The sequence below is a fragment of the Manis javanica genome, chromosome 3 (genome assembly GCF_040802235.1).
Source record: "Manis javanica isolate MJ-LG chromosome 3, MJ_LKY, whole genome shotgun sequence".
Taxonomy (NCBI): domain Eukaryota; kingdom Metazoa; phylum Chordata; class Mammalia; order Pholidota; family Manidae; genus Manis; species Manis javanica.
The window spans coordinates 130251527-130268909 of NC_133158.1; the positions used below are offsets into that span (position 1 = coordinate 130251527).

General features: G+C 35.4%; 1 protein-coding gene and 1 long non-coding RNA gene across 10 annotated transcripts in view; one reads left to right on the forward strand and one right to left on the reverse strand.

Moving 5' to 3' along the window:
* The window catches only part of NAALADL2 (N-acetylated alpha-linked acidic dipeptidase like 2), a 1394480-nt gene that overhangs the window by 439073 nt on the left and 938024 nt on the right, over window positions 1–17383 (reverse strand). The window lies entirely within an intron of this gene.
* The window catches only part of LOC140848456 (uncharacterized), a 115077-nt gene continuing 100347 nt past the window's right edge, over window positions 2654–17383 (forward strand). The window contains exon 1 of the long non-coding RNA XR_012129381.1: window positions 2654–5383. This is a non-coding gene — a long non-coding RNA (uncharacterized lncRNA). The remainder of the gene's footprint in view (window positions 5384–17383) is intronic.

Consider the following 17383-nt stretch of genomic DNA (forward strand, 5'->3'; position numbering starts at 1 on the left):
TTTAAAAATTTTTTCACAAAAACAAGTAGATACATAGCCTAGTTAACATGTTTTCTCCTTCCCTCCTTCTCTTTAAAGTAACAGTGAAAAACACAATTCCTACCAACTTTGGAAATTTCTCCACTAATACCTACACAACTGTAGTTTAGGGTGTGATCAAATTCTGCATTTATAATTAGATATTTAACATTGACATTCAGAATACACAGAAAACAACTTAGAATTCATGTGGAAAATATATTTTCATGTGTAGCTTAGTTATTTAAGAAAACAGAATATTAGATATTGGCATTTTAAAAAGAAATTTATATGAAATGGGTAGGTTGTAAATATCTATAAGCAAAATCTGAGAAAACAAATGAAACTTGTTCTAGTTTATCAATAAATCTACTAAGCATCTATAAAAACTTTAGCAATCCATTAATCTCAATTTGCCCAATTCTTTTAATTTATTTGACTACCTATTCTACTGTATGATTATTTGCTGTTTGACAAAATCTCCATTGAAAGTTACTTATTCAAATAAGGGGAAAAAAGAGTAGGCAAATATTTTAAATTTTTAATAAAGACAGTACAAGGTCACTGGAGAGATGATAACATTTTTATATTCAAATAAGTAAGCCAGACCAATCCATCTTACCATAAGGCAGCCTCTATGATTGTTCAAATGACATCATTGTCCTATTTGCTCTGAAACATTCTGTACATTCTCATTTTTTAAATCTTTTGAAAATCTATTAGAGTGAGTTCCAAATGTTATCTGGATTCATTATTATTTCAAAGAAAAATGTCAGAGAAAATGGTCACCTATAGCAGAATAGTTATGAGATTTAAAATATTTACTAGCTTTTATACTTTTAAGGTTTTATGGCTGACCACACAAAGTTGAGAAAAGAAATCATAAATTAGAAATTATTAAAATATGTTCAGTCATCAAGTCACTAGCAAGTAAATTAAAATTCCTGGCAGACCACTGAAAATAGAGCATCTTATAGGAAATTCTTAACACACCTCTTTTAGATTCTCATTACAATACTAAGAACCAGGACTGACAGACAACCTAATTACAAGGATATAAAAACAAGACCAATGGAAATGAGTCATGAAATAAATGGAGCCTTACTATAGCTTACTGGCAGAAAAATCACACTTCCCCATTTCATGTATTCAGGTTTAGAAATAAAATCTGTATTTTATATTCTAGAAACCATTCCTCAACTGTATGTCTCTAACTATTGCCTTTTACAGGAAGAAGCATGCTTTTCTCACTTTCTCCCTCTCACTGAATATTTCTTGTATATTTATTTGAAGACTCTAACTTCTAGCAAGTGAGTGGATTAAAAAGAAGGGAAAATCACACAGCAGTATGGAAATATATTTCCCCTGGCTAAATATACAGGAAATGTATAGGGAAGCATTATAGAAGCAGTATATATTGAGGACTGTAGTACAGAGGTATACATATAAAATATACAGAATGCTTTCATTGGGATCAGATTATGTGAACATCAAGTAGATGGGCTATAAGATGATTCTTCTCTATCCTTAGGTAATCCATACCTGACTACCCATCCAAAGTAACCTCACCCATCACCTCTTATACCCCATTGTCATTATACAAATACTACCTTGCTTTATTTTCTTCATGGTCTTCACCAGAAATTAAATTATCATATTAGTTGTTTATCTGTTTAGTGTCTGTCCTACAACTCTAGGATATAAGCTCCATGACTGCCGATGATTTGTCTGTCCTCTTCAGTAGCATGTACTGTATTTCCAGCACTTACATTATTTCCTGGCCAGATACTCAGTAAGTAAACCCATGTGCATAAACAGTGAAATGTACAAGTAATCCTTAGTATCAGTGATGAACTATAAGAGAATGTTCCCCATAATACTCATGTTTGAAACCACTAAGAAAATATTAAAGTAAGGATAATTATGGTAGAGTACTTACCTCATAGGATTATTAGCAGATTAAATCAGATAATGTTCACAAATGATTTAGTAAAAGGCCTGATAGCCTACCATATAGAGGTATTCAAGGAAGGTTCTTATATTGTTAGCTGTTATTTCTCCAACAAAATGTGTATAAAGAAATTACTAAGGCATTAGGATTTTAATGTATGCTAGAAAGAAAATATTAACACATTAATTATTCAAAAGAAATTATCATGAAGATCCATATAATTTTTAAATAGCATTCATAATTTATGGCAAATTTTCATGTTTGTTAAAATGTTATGTTATGCAAAACTTAAATTCATCTCAGTAAATTAAAGTTTTAGCATACTTGCTAATGATCAGGAGAGTTGACTACTATTACATGTCCCACTGTAAATAAGCTCAATAAAAGTATGCATGGCCCCCTCCCCACTTTTTTTAAATTCAGAATTATTTGTTCCTTGAACATCGCTTAATAGTTATTTTGTAAATGGTAAAAGTATCTTATGAAAATAATTTTAGAGAAATAAAATTATAAATCAAAGCACAGGAAATTATTGTATAAGAGAAATCTCCACATTAACTTTATTTTTAAAAGTTGTATTTAAAAGTGCTTAAAGTTGTATTTTTTATTTTGAAGAATACTACTTTATATTACTAATACATACATGTTGTACAAGCTTAAAATGATCAAAATGTGTGTAGCTATATAAGTGAGTTATGGCAAAATTAAGCCTCACAGGATAAAGTTGGATTTAAGCGATTGTGTAGATTGCAGTCTCAAGTAATAACTTCTTTGAAAATCCATTTTCTATTTCAAGTCATCTAATTTGCCTTGTGAAATTATAAAAGGTACAATAAAATTAAAATATTTTCCTGGAAACACATTGCATTCAAATATAAATTTAAGTGATTAATTGCTATTCTCAGTAAATATGATGTTCCCAGAAATGTGTGTTGTCAAAGTAATTTATCCTACTGCATGGTAATAGTGAAGTACTGACGGTCCTTGATGTATCAGGCCATCTTCTTTTTGGTTCAGATGTAGCTTAGAATGAAATTCCAGGTGTAACCTTAGATTTTCTCAGCAGTTTACAGAAGCAGAGGTAAAGGAGTTTGCATTATACATTTCTCTAACTCATCACACATATTCTTATTTCTATGCAGAAAGTTTCATGACACTTGGTAAGAACCTAAATCTAGTTACTGGCCTACACATATATCCATTAACAGATTATGCGTACTGCCAGTCAACATATATGCTCTCTGACCCTCTGTATTACTTTGCCTTGGCTGTGTTCTTGTTTACAGGTCCAGACCCACATGCTTTTGCAACTAATCTTCCTTGGGAAATTGTAGATATTACATGTTGAGGAATACAGATGAGGTGGATCACAGTTATTTAGTGATTAAAGGACACTTTTCACTAGTGAGTTATTAGATTCTGTAAGCAGAGTTTAGACAGGAAGCACATTGAGGAAAAATCTGATTTTATTAGTAACAGGAGGTCCAGCTACTAATCCAGAATCTGGCAGAGTTTCCAGCAGAGTTGGTGAGAAGCAGACACTAAACATCCTTGTTCCAGAGCCAGTGCTTACAACTGCCGCTATGCAACGTTCAGGGATTGTCAGAAAATGGCTCATGGGTAACTATGTGGGGAATTGTGGGGTTACATAATTTAGACTGGGTCCCAGAAACCAAATCAAGATATTATAATGTATACTGTCTACAGTCCAAACTGATTTGAGGATGTAAGATTAAAGTCATGACTTTACAGAAATACTACCAACATGGCTAAGGAAACCTGTACTTAGTAAAACAATAGGCTCTTCTCCTGTTGCAGCTATCCCCAGGAACTCTAAGAATGCTGGGCACACGTTTGACACTCTGTAAATATTCATTGCCTAAATGAATAAATGAAATTTAAAAATTAATGAATTCAGAGGATGGCCTCTAATTCTGGGTCAGTCCTGAGTTTGGGGATTCTGCATAACTGAATCTTTGTGGCAACCAATTTTTCTCAAGTAAGTCAATGATGTCTGTTAAATTCTTTAAAACTTACTCTTCTCCATCAAATTTAATAAAATTTAAAACAAAAAACCCCCTCATCATTAATGATTTGAACAAACATTATTTTTGTCAAAAATAAATCAAATACTTCTTTATTTCTCCTCTTTTAACTATACTAATGACTCTAAGAATTTTAGAAAAGCCTTCTGACTAGGAAATAAAATGGGAAATATAGAAAAATTATAGTTGGTCATCAATACAATATTCATTTAAACTAGAAATATCTATTTTAGTTACAAAAGCTTTAATGATTTTATTTGCTGACATATCTACCTGGTCTCCACTCCAAGGATTAAATGGATACCACATACTGGACTGACCTGACATTTTGTAGCAACCAAATAAGTAAAAATAAAAGCATCTCCTGAACTTCTACAAAAACAAATGGTTCATCTAGCTCCAAGGGGCAATACATTTATGGATGTCTCTGCTGCACGGCTTCAAAAGGAAGCCTAAGATATTGAGTAGGTCTAGCGTAGGCGAGACAAGATGGGGAAAATAGAGAAATATACAAAAGACAGAGTGAGAACAAAAAGAAAAAATGAGCAAAGCTCACAGAAATCACCTGAGGGAAGTAACTCATCTACACCAACTCTTTTTTCCTGCTTCCCCATTCAGTGTTATGAGGACACACACACATACACACACATACACACACACACACACACACACACACACACACATACACACACTCCTGCACACAAAACTAAACACATACTCATGCCCAATAAAACTAAAGCAGAAACCAGAAAATAGCATATGAGGTAACTTTGAGTATGAGCTCATTGGTTTGTTCATTTCAAAACTGTATGAAAGATTTACTAGTTTCAGGCTGCTTGCTAGGTGCGAGGTATATCAATCAATATGCCACTGCCTATCAGACAGCTCATAGACAGAGTAAACCAACCATTTACAGCACAGAGAAGGAAGTCCTATCCAAGAGGAAACTTCATAGGGTGCTGGGGGAAACAATTCAGAGCTAGAGGAAGAGGGGGAGGAGCATACTACAAAGGGCTCCCCAAAAGATACCCAATCCTAAAGAAGTGACCATTTGCTGGTATAAAAACAAGTTACAGTGGGGATAGGATATTAGAAAGGCACTGGAGATAGAAACAAGATGAGGTCTTTGAGGACTAGAAACAGCATAGTGTGGCTGGAACAAATATAGCACATGTCTGTATAATTATCATACGGATGAAGCAAGAGTTAAGCTGGACTCAAGCAAAAGCACATTGTTTACTAACTTGGGAAGTTTGAGTCATCCTAGTAAGCAGTGGGGAGCCATTGAAAGATTGAAAATAGATCATTTCCAGTGATCACTCCAAATGCAGTTTCTCCAGAAGGATTGAAGGAAAGACCCAGACAAAAGGTAGGAAAACATACTTGGTTCAAAGAATCAGCTCATTTTTATGATGTAAACATGATTTGCTATCTTAAAAAGTAATTATCTGTCACACTAAATTAATTTTGTCAATTTGCTCTTTATTGGCTTTGTAGTTTTGTTTGTATTTAATATGTAAGTTATATTTGGTTTTATATTTCCCTACTGGTTTCCCTTCAGTGCCTCATATCACACACACACACATCTGTATGCTAAAGATGAATGGTGCCTGAAAATTTTAGGTATTTTAAGAAAATACATTTTCTATCAACATATTAATTAAAATAAAAATAGCACTATGATTATGAATCAAGAAGTCATAGGATACAAGTTAAATAGATTTGAATGAGAAAGATGTTACCCCATGAGAATTTTATCTCAGGTTTTATAGTATCTCCTGCCACCAAAATAAACTAGATTATCAAATGATGCTCCTTAAATACTTACAATTTTCTAATAGACCTTTATGCTTAGAATGCCTGGAGCTTCACCAAGTAATAGCTATGCCCTAGGAAAGAGCAATACCTACCAATGTTTTCCCACTCCAAGTAGAACCAGTTGACTCTCAGAATGAGATATTATGAGATATATGTATGAGATATTATGAGATATATATATATACACACACACACATATACACTTATTTCATTTTTAACCTAAATCTTCTGTGGGAGTTTATCTTTTATTGTGATGATTTAAAAATACAACTTTAAAATTCTGAGGCAAGAATTAAAAAATATATATAAATAAAGGAACCAACAAAGCACTAATAAATACCTCTAACTAAACCAGAATAGGTTGTTAAACCACAAAATTTAAAGCAAAATTTTTCATCTTTTCTGTAGTATGTATAAGAAAATGTTAATATTTGCACACCATTGTAAACAGCTGTGGCTGCTATGCCAGGGGTAACAAGTGAGGTTTTCTGGCATCTTAGGTTCCAAGTGACCCCATGAGTGTGGAGAGATAAATAAATCCTATATATGTTTTCCCAATTTGACCTACTGGTGTGTCTTGGTATTCTAGTTGGGAAACTATTCTCCTAAGGGACACTTAAGAGCTGACAGAAGAGGCCAGGCCAGGAAGTTGCTGTCTTTAGGACAAGGATCGATTTGTTGCCCACAAGGAGAATGGTTTGTCTAAGTTGACAAAAATTGCACATGCCTCTAGCAGATGAGGCGAGCCCTGAGATGGCAATAATTTTCCATTCAAATGCCAACTGCTTGATTGATAATGGCTGTTTGGAAAATTGTGTTTAGAAACGTTCTGAGGCTATGTCTAGGCCCAGTCAGAAACAGCCGATTCATTAATGACATCTATCATGGGTGCAGTAGGACAAAGTAACATTACTAGCTGACCTAGGCCAGAGGTTGGTGTACAACATGAAAATATACTGCCACCCTTACTTTAAAAGGATTTTATGAAATGAATGGCAGATTTCACATTCTTGGTTCATTGTAATGTTTTTGGTTATAAATAATTTAGATGACAAACCTACCTTAACCCTTTGTTTTGATTATCTTTGGCTCCATGCTTTCAATGTAGTTCCTGTTTTTATTCTTTTTCTCATCGTATTGATCAAGTAATTGCAAGTTTATTTTACTCCCATTTATCTTTTACTTTTAAATAGAGATTAAGAAGCAACATCAAAAGAGGACACATGTGAATATAACCCCTGTCCTAGAGGAAGCTGGGTGCTTGCACTTTACTGTGAGCTCTGAACAGGAGTTTCTGCAACACAGAGATCACAAGGCCAAAGTGGATGAACCTCTGATCCTGTGCTTGTCAATTTAGAAAGACTGACAGTAATACAATGAAAATCACTCATCCCTAGAATTTAGGGGAAACAGATCAAATTATCCATAATGAAATATAGCCCAAGAATATTCTGGGAGTAATGCAGATTAAACAGATTTTTTTTCACTTTTTCAAGGTGAATTATGTATCCATCTTTCAATTATTTATTCTATGCTCAGTTCAATCCCCTTTCATGTAGAGAAAGAGAATAACATTTCATTTGATTAAAAATATGAAAAGTTAGTCCTTTTATCTTTCAAAATAAAAATAATTTTGCTCCGAACATGTTTGATACCTGGAGCATATCAACTGATAGCCCAGAATGCCTTCATTTGGAGCTATATCACTATTAACACTGAATTATCTTACAAAAACCCATAGGGAATGATAGAAAAGATGGATACGCAAATTGGAAAATGGGCAAAGATATGAAGAGTCTATTCACAGAATAAGAAATATAAATGGCTAATAAGAATTCCACCTTGTTCATCAGCAAAGAAGTGCATAGTAAAATGAGACACCTTTGGAAATGCTTAAAATGAAATGGTATTGGATTCAGGGAAGCGGGAACTCTCCCACAGAGGTGTATTCTGCCAGAGGGCTAATTTGATAAAATGTATCAATACCTTCAAGGGTCATTACTTCAACCCAGCAGTTCCTTTACTGAAAATGTATCTTAGGAAAAATTTCTACAAAGGCCTTGCTTATACTTTTCTTCATTGTCTCTTTAAAGCAGGTAATAGAATTTGAAAACAATGCACGTGAACTAGTCGGTGCTTTCCTTCTGTGAAGACTCTAGCTAAGAAGGGAACTTGGAGGATCAGTGGAAGATAGGGCAATGAGTGCTTAGAAAGGGTAGAAACAATACAAATAGCAGAAGCTTCTAGAATTAAGAATGAAAGTGTCATGGACATCGACTTCATGGTCCTGTTGAGGGTGAGGTCCAGGGTGGTGGTTTTATTCCATTTTGTGTCTCTAATTAACAAGTGTCAATCTAACTTTCACGTCTTCTGGTTCTGTCACTGCTAATCAAGGGACGTTGGTTACATACTTCCCCTCATCCAACTGAACAAAATTCCTCATGGAAATACTTAATAAGACATAAAATCATAGTCTACTTGTTCTTTTGAGGGGATGATACCTTCAAGAACATCTAGATCAACACTTCTAACATTTTGTGAGAAACAAGACTGAAGACGTAAACTGGCTTGACTGTGCTTACCCAGCTGGTTGTTACTAATATGGCAGGGATTACAGCCTGAGTGTTCAGAGAAACTTAATCATATTCCCCCATAAAGAACAAAACTCCTAACCTTTCCCATAAAAACACCTTTCTTACGGATAGTGAGACTGACTAGACAGTAATTTCTGACTGTTATCCCTTACACTTACATAAGTCTCATGAAGATATGTGTTCACCTTGACCAGAGAGATACAGTGCACATATAACAACAAATGGGACATGTGACACCCACAGGATTCTCAGAGGATCTATCCAAGGAATTATATTGGCTCACTGTTTTAATATTATTGTTAGAAAACAAAGCAGGATTTGTCCCACCTGTGGAACCTGCTTCCAATCAGGTAAGATAATCATGACTAAATGATACTACTGTTGAGTAAATTTTTGTCCCCAGGGAAAAATCAACAGGATCAGAAATGCACATGCACCCCATGAAGCTGTGACCCCATTCTGACCTCCAAATTGGCTGTGGGTTGTGGGCAGAGCCCTTTATTACAGTTACACCCCACATTCCTTTACATAGACCTCTCCGAAATAGAGAGAATTTATAACTGTTTAAAAATCGCAGGAGAGAAGGAAGGATAAAAGCACCTTGCCAAAAGAGGAGTGAAACTAGGATGAGCAATGAATATAGTTTAGCACTGTTCTGACAAAGAAAAAAATAATACAGAATGATTGATCAGGATCTCTTTGTGTCCCTACAACCATATTAATGGTTATTAGAAAGATTCAAAACTAGACCTATTCCCCTAGATATTTACAACCTGTTTGAGTCAATAGGTTTGGAAGAACAATTCAAAATACAGTTAATTCAGATGAAGCTTAGATATTAGTTGGGTACCTTTCAGAATTTTGAGGGGTTCACCTTGGTATTTCACTTTTAGGTTTAACCTTAGCATCCTTAAAGCTGCTCGTCATGTCTCCAGGACTTATTTTCCTTCCTACTATGCACATATATATCCATATGTACACATCAAAGCTTAAGGAAGTGAGGAAGTCAAGCTGCATGTCAGGAGTGGCTCTGATACAACAAAAATGCTGAACTGGACTAAGTAGATAATTGAGGTTTCTACTTCATGAAGCGGTGACCATTCTCTTAATGTCACAGTAATATGAAAATGCCACTGCATGGTGGAACATCAGGTTTTGTTTTGTTTTTTCTTTCTTTTCTTTTAATCTAGGACAGGTCTCAAATTTAGTCAAGAAATGTAATCTCAGGACTGGATTTCTGGCTCCTCTAGTGCATGACAACAGTTGCTTTGGGATTTAGTGCAAGAAAAAAAAATTATATGGTGGTGTTTGCTTCAATCTACCTGGTATAATAACTGTAGATCCCTGTGGAATTCACACAAGAGAAGTATTAACCAGGAGAAAGAAGGTCATAAACGTTAGTGATGTATCTCTTGATAACAAAAAAGATGACACAGAATTCACATGTATCTTTGTGTGTGGGATTTTTAATGCACTAAACATTCCTTGTCAAATATTGGCAATATTAAAATAGTGGCATTTTTGTTGTAAGACTGTAATACCTAAGATATATTAATCCATTAAGAGAGTAATAAATCAAGCACTGAAATGCTTCTTAAATCTAATTTCTTCAAATGATGTTATGAGATAAAATTTGGTATACAGAAAGCAATTGTTTCAACTGAATACTTATAAGTAAGAAAAAACATTATAAAATATTCATTTCAGGTATTCTTTTCTTAATTGCCCATGGCCCAAAGAAGTGAACTTCCAAAATGAAAGTCTTTCCTAACTTCCTGTTAGTAGAATAAAAAATGAACCCCATTCACTGAACTTTGAGGCAGCACAGAATTTAGTATCTTCTTCCTTCTCAGAAAAGGTTATTCTGCAGTAACAGAGACAAAAGTATGCATCGAGAGAGATACCAATTGTTTAATAGTACTTTAGTTGAAGATACTGACCTTTAGACTAAAGTTTAACTGGCTGAAATTCATAAAATCAAGTCGAATCAATTAGACAAATATGAATTGACCTCTTACTGTGTATCAAGTAATGAACTAGACCCTAGTGTTAAAAAAGGGTAGTCACAGGTTCAATACTTAAGTACTATTAAATTCTAGAAATAAATAGGTCTCTTTGTCCAGCTGAGCTCTATCTGGGCCTCCTCAAGATATTAAGGTTTTCAAGATGGAAGAAAAAAATGCTACATAGATTTGAAAAATATATTAATATTATGTTTATAAAAAGATAGAAAAGCATTAAAAGATATAGCTGTCCTCAAAATTATGCAATAGTAATAATTATATTGCTAATATTTATTAGAATTTACTGTGTGATAGATACTGGGATGAATTCTTCATATGATTTATCTCAGTTAGTCTCCACATCAATCCTCTAAGTAAAGTAATATTAAAAACATATTATTGCACCTAAAACAATATGTAGTATGCAGATTTTTAAATCAGTAGTGAATGGGTAAATTATCCCTATTTAAAAAGGAGAAAATTGACTTAGGGATTTTCTCTTGGTCAAAGTCACTCAGCTAGCAAGGGTTCAAGCTTTGATGTAGTATGGTGAACAACACAATAGAAACATAGATGTGTTCACATAGGGAAATGGAGAAAGGCTCCCTAACCTAGACTGCGGAAGAAGTTCTGAAGGGGACAAAACTTCATATTACTTCTTCCCAAATCCAGGGATCTGTGCATTTATCACACTGTGCCCTCATGTTCTGCTGATATGTCAACATCCCTCATTAAACTGTCAGTCCCCTGAATGCAGTAATATTTCTTAATCCATCTTTATTGTTACAGTGCCTTGGGTCATATCTTGTATACTGTAGGTAATCAATGTGTGTTTGTTGACTGAATAAATGACTAAAGAGAGAGTGCCTTTGATTAACTAAGATCACATCCTCACTGAACAGTGGCCAAGATTTGGGAATATTTTCTAAAACTTTACTGAAAATAAACTACATGTATGAACATCATGATATAACAACATCATGGTGTTTTACCCTGTATGCATAAGGTCATAAGACACATTCATCTTTCTAGGAAATATTCATCTTTCATATTATATATGATTGGCTAGGAAGATGGTCATGAAAGGAAAGATATTTGTCACATATATAGGTTTTATTTTGTGATATAACTACAAGATTCCATTTCTATTCATCGCAAATGAAATTTGCCTATCTATGCAGAGTGAGTTGTTAATTGAATATAGCAATATATACACTTCATAGGTGTATTGCGGACTTTCATCAAGAGGCACATGTCTGTTCTCTCCCTCACCCCTACCTACATTCTCTCCCTTCCTCCCTCCCTCCCACTCTTTCTATAAATGCCCATTGTTGGTTATTGCCTAGACTTATTATTTCATTAAAGGATTACAAAATCATGATATTTTAATTCTACCATTTCTTCTTCATGTATTAATTAGAATACTTCTATAAAGAGAAAATTTCCCTGTTGGACAGTTTTTATACGAACATCAGATTAAATAATTATTTCTTTTATTTACCCATTTTCAGACTGATGAGTTGGCTTTTTAGCCACTTCCTATGGTCCCCAACAGACTTTTATCTTAGTATCATTTATACTCAGGGATTGTTTCACTTTTGAAATTTAGCTATCTTAGGGTAAAGGAAAATAGTCAACCAAAACCATACCTACAATTTAAAAATTAAATTAAATTAAAATACTAGAGGAACATTTGGCCAACATACTAAAAGTGTAATTTATGTTTAAGAGCAGATAATCTCCAGTTTTCAGAATGCTAATAGTACTAAAACTCAGGCAATAAATAAAATAGAACAATATGATTCCATTAATGTTATTTCTAAATGTCTACAATGTATTGCCTGCTTACTACGTGCCAAAGTCTCTTCCAAACATGTCACTTGACTTGCTCAGTAGAGTATTCATGACTTCATGAAGGAAAGACTATTACTATGATTTTACATTGGAGAATGACTAGCCCTGTTAGAAAGACTGAGTGAAATATTATTATAGTTATTCCCTACTTAACCCTGGGTCCCTAGAATCCTCAGGGGATATGTGAAGAGCTTCAGGAGAACCAAAATACTTCTTCACTTACCTATGTGCATGTATATTTTTCTAGAGGGACTCTGCATAGCTTTAACCAAATTTTAAAGGAAACCATAATCTTCCACCTGCCCTCAAGAGTCAAGTATCAGGGCAATATCAAAGTTGACCATTGAGAGAATGATGAACACATTGGAAATGGGAATCTGGTCATTTTTATTTGCACGAACATTCCATAGATCTACCTGATGTTACAGGCACTAGTTAGTCACCTTCCTTTAGATATATGTTTCCAATATATGTGACTTTATATCTAAAAACTTATAGAATCTCAAATGTGTCTCCTACCTAAGTTTTAGTATGTTTTCTGGTGACATATAAGACAGACACAGACACTGCTAGATGCTTTATACTCTAGACTTGAAGTTTCAGTAGGTATACATTAGTCAATGACATGAAATGCAAAAATGTATGCTGCATTTAACTACAAAAGAAATGCTCAAAACTGTTTTAGAAAACAAAGATCTCTAAGGAAAACACTGCCACTGTTAAATAAAATATAAAAGATTTGAAACAAACTTTATTCATTTTAGTGTATGCACTTCGCAAGAGTACCAAGCATGAACCTAAGACTTATTTCTTCCCTCATCCTCACTAATGAATTTCATAATAACTGTAGGCACACAAGACTGCCAGTGATTTCCTCATATAACTTTTGTACAGTACTGAAATCAATTTTAGTCAGAATTGTTTTTCAGTGGCTTGGCCATGTTTTTTTTTTTTTTTTTTTTTTTTTTTTAGAGGGCATCTCTCATATTTATTGATCAAATGGTTGTTAACAACAATAAAATTCAGTATAGGGGGGTCAATGCTCAATGTACAATCATTAATCCATCTCAAGCCTAATTCTCGTCAGTCTCCAATCTTCTGAAGCATAACGAACAAGTTCTTACATGGTGAACGAATTCTTACAGAGTGAATAAATTCTTACATGGTGAACAGTACAAGGGCATTCATCACAGAAACTTTCGGTTTTGATCATGCAATATGACCTATAAACCATCAGGTCAAATATGAATATTCATTTGATTTTTGTACTTGATTTATATGTTGATCCCACATTTCTCCTATTATTATTATTATTTTTATTTTTAATAAAATGCTGAAGTGGTAGGTAGATGCAAGATAAAGGTAGAAAACATAGTTTAGTGCTGTAAGAAGGCAAATGTAGATGATCAGATGATCAGGTGTGTGCCTATGGACTAAGTATTAATCCAGGCTAGACAAGGGCAGCAAGACATCCACGGATGCAGAAGATTTCTCTCAAAGCAGGGGGGGTGAGGTTCTGAGCCTCACCTCTGTTGATCCCCAAATTCTCACCTGATGGCCCCCCTGCGACTGTGCCTGTCTTAGGTTGTTCCTCCCTTGAGGAATCTTACCCGTCTCTGGCTAACCAGTCATCTTCCGGGGCCATACAGGGAAATGTAAAGTTGGTAAGTGAGAGAGAAGCCATATTGTTTGCAAAGGTTAGCTTTTTACTTCTTTGCAGATTTATGCCCTGTGGCTTCTATGCCCAGCACTTGTCTCGAGGTATCTTTACCACCTGGAGGAATTATGATACTCGGTAAATTCGATATGAGGCACGAATTCTATTTAAGGTTTGTAATTAGGAAGGAAGAAGAAAAGCTATAGATGTAGCATATGAAGGAAACTTGGGAGGATTGATTATTTCTTTGACATATCTTCTTGTATAGTACCTTAAGTATGTATAGGTTTTAAACTACTAATTTGCACACACATATTAACATAATAGGAATACGGTGACATAAACAAAGCAAATCTATAATTACCAGCCATCTCCAGTGAAGCCAAGAAAACCATTAAGGCACCCTAGGCATTTGTGAAAATTTATCTATGATATGATGGATATTTTCCAACTGTACTTGAACCATCAGACAAATTAAAGCAGCCCATTTCTGGTATCTGTTCACATCCCATATGTTCTTTTAACCATGGATAGTCTATAGTCATGAGATTTTGGGGTGCTACAACTTGCACCCCTCCCAACCCCTGGTTGAGTTCCAACAGTACAGATCCAGTCAAATTCGTTGTCTCACTGTATGCACATGCCAGCCTAGACATCTCCCTCCTCCTTCTTATGGCAAGTCCAGGAGACGGTGGGCTGGATGCAGCCACAACCGCAGCATCGTCCGGATCCCTGTGGAGGCTTTTTGATGATCATCCCCCGGCACGAGTCCTCCAGAGAGTGCTGATGCCGGAAGCTCCTCCTCATATCGTATCTTAGTTCATTTTCTGGGTATCCAAGCTAGGCCTTGATCTTCTGCGTAGAAACAAACAGACCCTTTGCCCACACTTTGACATGCCCTCTATACCACTGTGCAGAACTCATTGGAGGTCAGCACACAGGAATTGCTTTTTTTTTTTTTTTTTTAATTAAGAGAAAGGAATATTATCAGCAAAGAGTACCTCCATAGCTGATCATCTGACACCCTTTAAGTGATCAACATTAAGGATATTTAAAGCATGCGTTGATCTTTGATTTACCAATAATTTTATCCTGTTAAGGAGTAATCCCCCTTTTCTTTCTTTCTTTCTTTTTTTTTTTTAATTTTTAATTTTTAATCTACACTTACCTGAAGAATACTATGTTTACTATGCTCTCCCCTATATCAGGTCCCCCCTAACAACCACATTACGGTTACTGTATCAGCTTAGCAAAATGTGGTAGAGTCACTACTTGTCCTCTCTGTGTTGTGCAGCCCACCCTCCCCTTTCTCCCTCCCCCCCATGCATGCTAATCTTAATACCCCCCTTCTTCTTCCCCCCCCTTATCCCTCCCTGTCCACCCATCCTCCCCAGTTCCTTTCCCTTTGGTACCTGTTAGTCCATTTTTGGGTTCTGTAATTCTGCTGCTGTTTTGTTCCTTCAGTTTTTCCTTTGTTCCTATACTCCTCAGATGAGTGAAATCATTTGGTATTTCTCTTTCTCCGCTTGGCTTATTTCACTGAGCATAATACTCTCCAGCTCCATCCATGTTGCTGCAAATGGTTGGATTTTTCCACTTCTTATGGCTGAGTAGTATTCCATTGTGTATATGTACCACATCTTCTTTATCCATTCATCTACAGATGGACATTTAGGTTGCTTCCAATTCTTGGCTATTGTAAATAGTGCTGCGATAAACATAGGAGTGCATCTGTCTTTCTCAAACTTGATTGCTGCGTTCTTAGGGTAAATTCCCAGGAGTGCAATTCCTGGGTCAAATGGTAGGTCTGTTTTGAGCATTTTGATGCACCTCCATACTGCTTTCCACAATGGTTGAACTAATTTACATTCCCACCAGCAGTGTAGGAGGGTTCCCCTTTCTCCACAGCCTCGCCAACATTTGTTGTTGTTTGTCTTTTGGATGGCAGCTATCCTTACTGGTGTGAGGTGATACCTCATTGTAGTTTTAATTTGCATTTCTCTGATAATTAGCGATGTGGAGCATCTTTTCATGTGTCTGTTGGCCATCTGTATTTCTTTTTTGGAGAACTGTCTGTTCAGTTCCTCTGCCCATTTTTTAATTGGGTTATTTGTTTTTTGTTTGTTGAGGCGTGTGAGCTCTTTATATATTCTGGACGTCAAGCCTTTATCAGATCTGTCATTTTCAAATATATTCTCCCATACTGTAGGGTTCCTTTTTGTTCTATTGATGGTGTCTTTCGCTGTACAGAAGCTTTTCAGCTTAATGTAGTCCCACTTGCTCATTTTTGCTGTTGTTTTCCTTGCCCGGGGAGATATGTTCAAGAAGAGATCACTCATGTTTATGTCTAAGAGGTTTTTGCCTATGTTTTTTTCCAAGAGTTTAATGGTTTCGTGACTTACATTCAGGTCTTTGATCCATTTTGAGTTTACCTTTGTATATGGGGTTAGACAATGGTCCAGTTTCATTCTCCTACATGTAGCTGTCCAGTTTTGCCAGCACCATCTGTTGAAGAGACTGTCATTTTGCCATTGTATGTCCATGGCTCCTTTATCAAATATTAATTGACCATATATGTTTGGGTTAATTTCTGGGGTCTCTAATCTGTTCCACTGGTCTGTGGCTCTGTTCTTGTGCCAGTACCAAATTGTCTTGATTACTATGGCTTTGTAGTAGAGCTTGAAGTTGGGGAGTGAGATCCCCCCTACTTTATTCTTCTTTTTCAGGATTGCTTTGGCTATTCGGGGTCTTTGGTGTTTCCATATGAATTTTTGAATTATTTGTTCCAATTCATTGAAGAATGTTGCTGGTAATTTGAGAGGGATTGCATCAAATTTGTATATTGCTTTCGGCAGGATGGCCATTTTGACGATATTAATTCTTCCTAGCCATGAGCATGGGATGAGTTTCCATTTATTAGTGTCCCCTTTAATTTCTCTTAAGAGTGACTTGTAGTTTTCAGAGTATAAGTCTTTCACTTCCTTGGTTAGGTTTATTCCTAGGTATTTTATTCTTTTTGATGCAATGGTGAATGGAATTGTTTTCCTGATTTCTCTTTCTATTGATTCGTTGTTAGTGTATAGGAAAGCTACAGATTTCTGTGTGTTGATTTTGTATCCTGCAACTTTGCTGTATTCCGATATCAGTTCTAGTAGTTTTGGAGTGGAGTCTTTAGGGTTTTTTATGTACAGTATCATATCATCTGCAAATAGTGACAGTTTAACTTCTTCTTTACCAATCTGGATTCCTTGTATTTCTTTGTTTTGTCTGATTGCCGTGGCTAGGACCTCCAGTACTATGTTAAATAACAGTGGGGAGAGTGGGCATCCCTGTCTGGTTCCCGATCTCAGTGGAAATGCTTTCAGCTTCTCGCTGTTCAGTATAATGCTGGCTGTGGGTTTATCATATATGGCCTTTATTATGTTGAGGTACTTGCCCTCTAT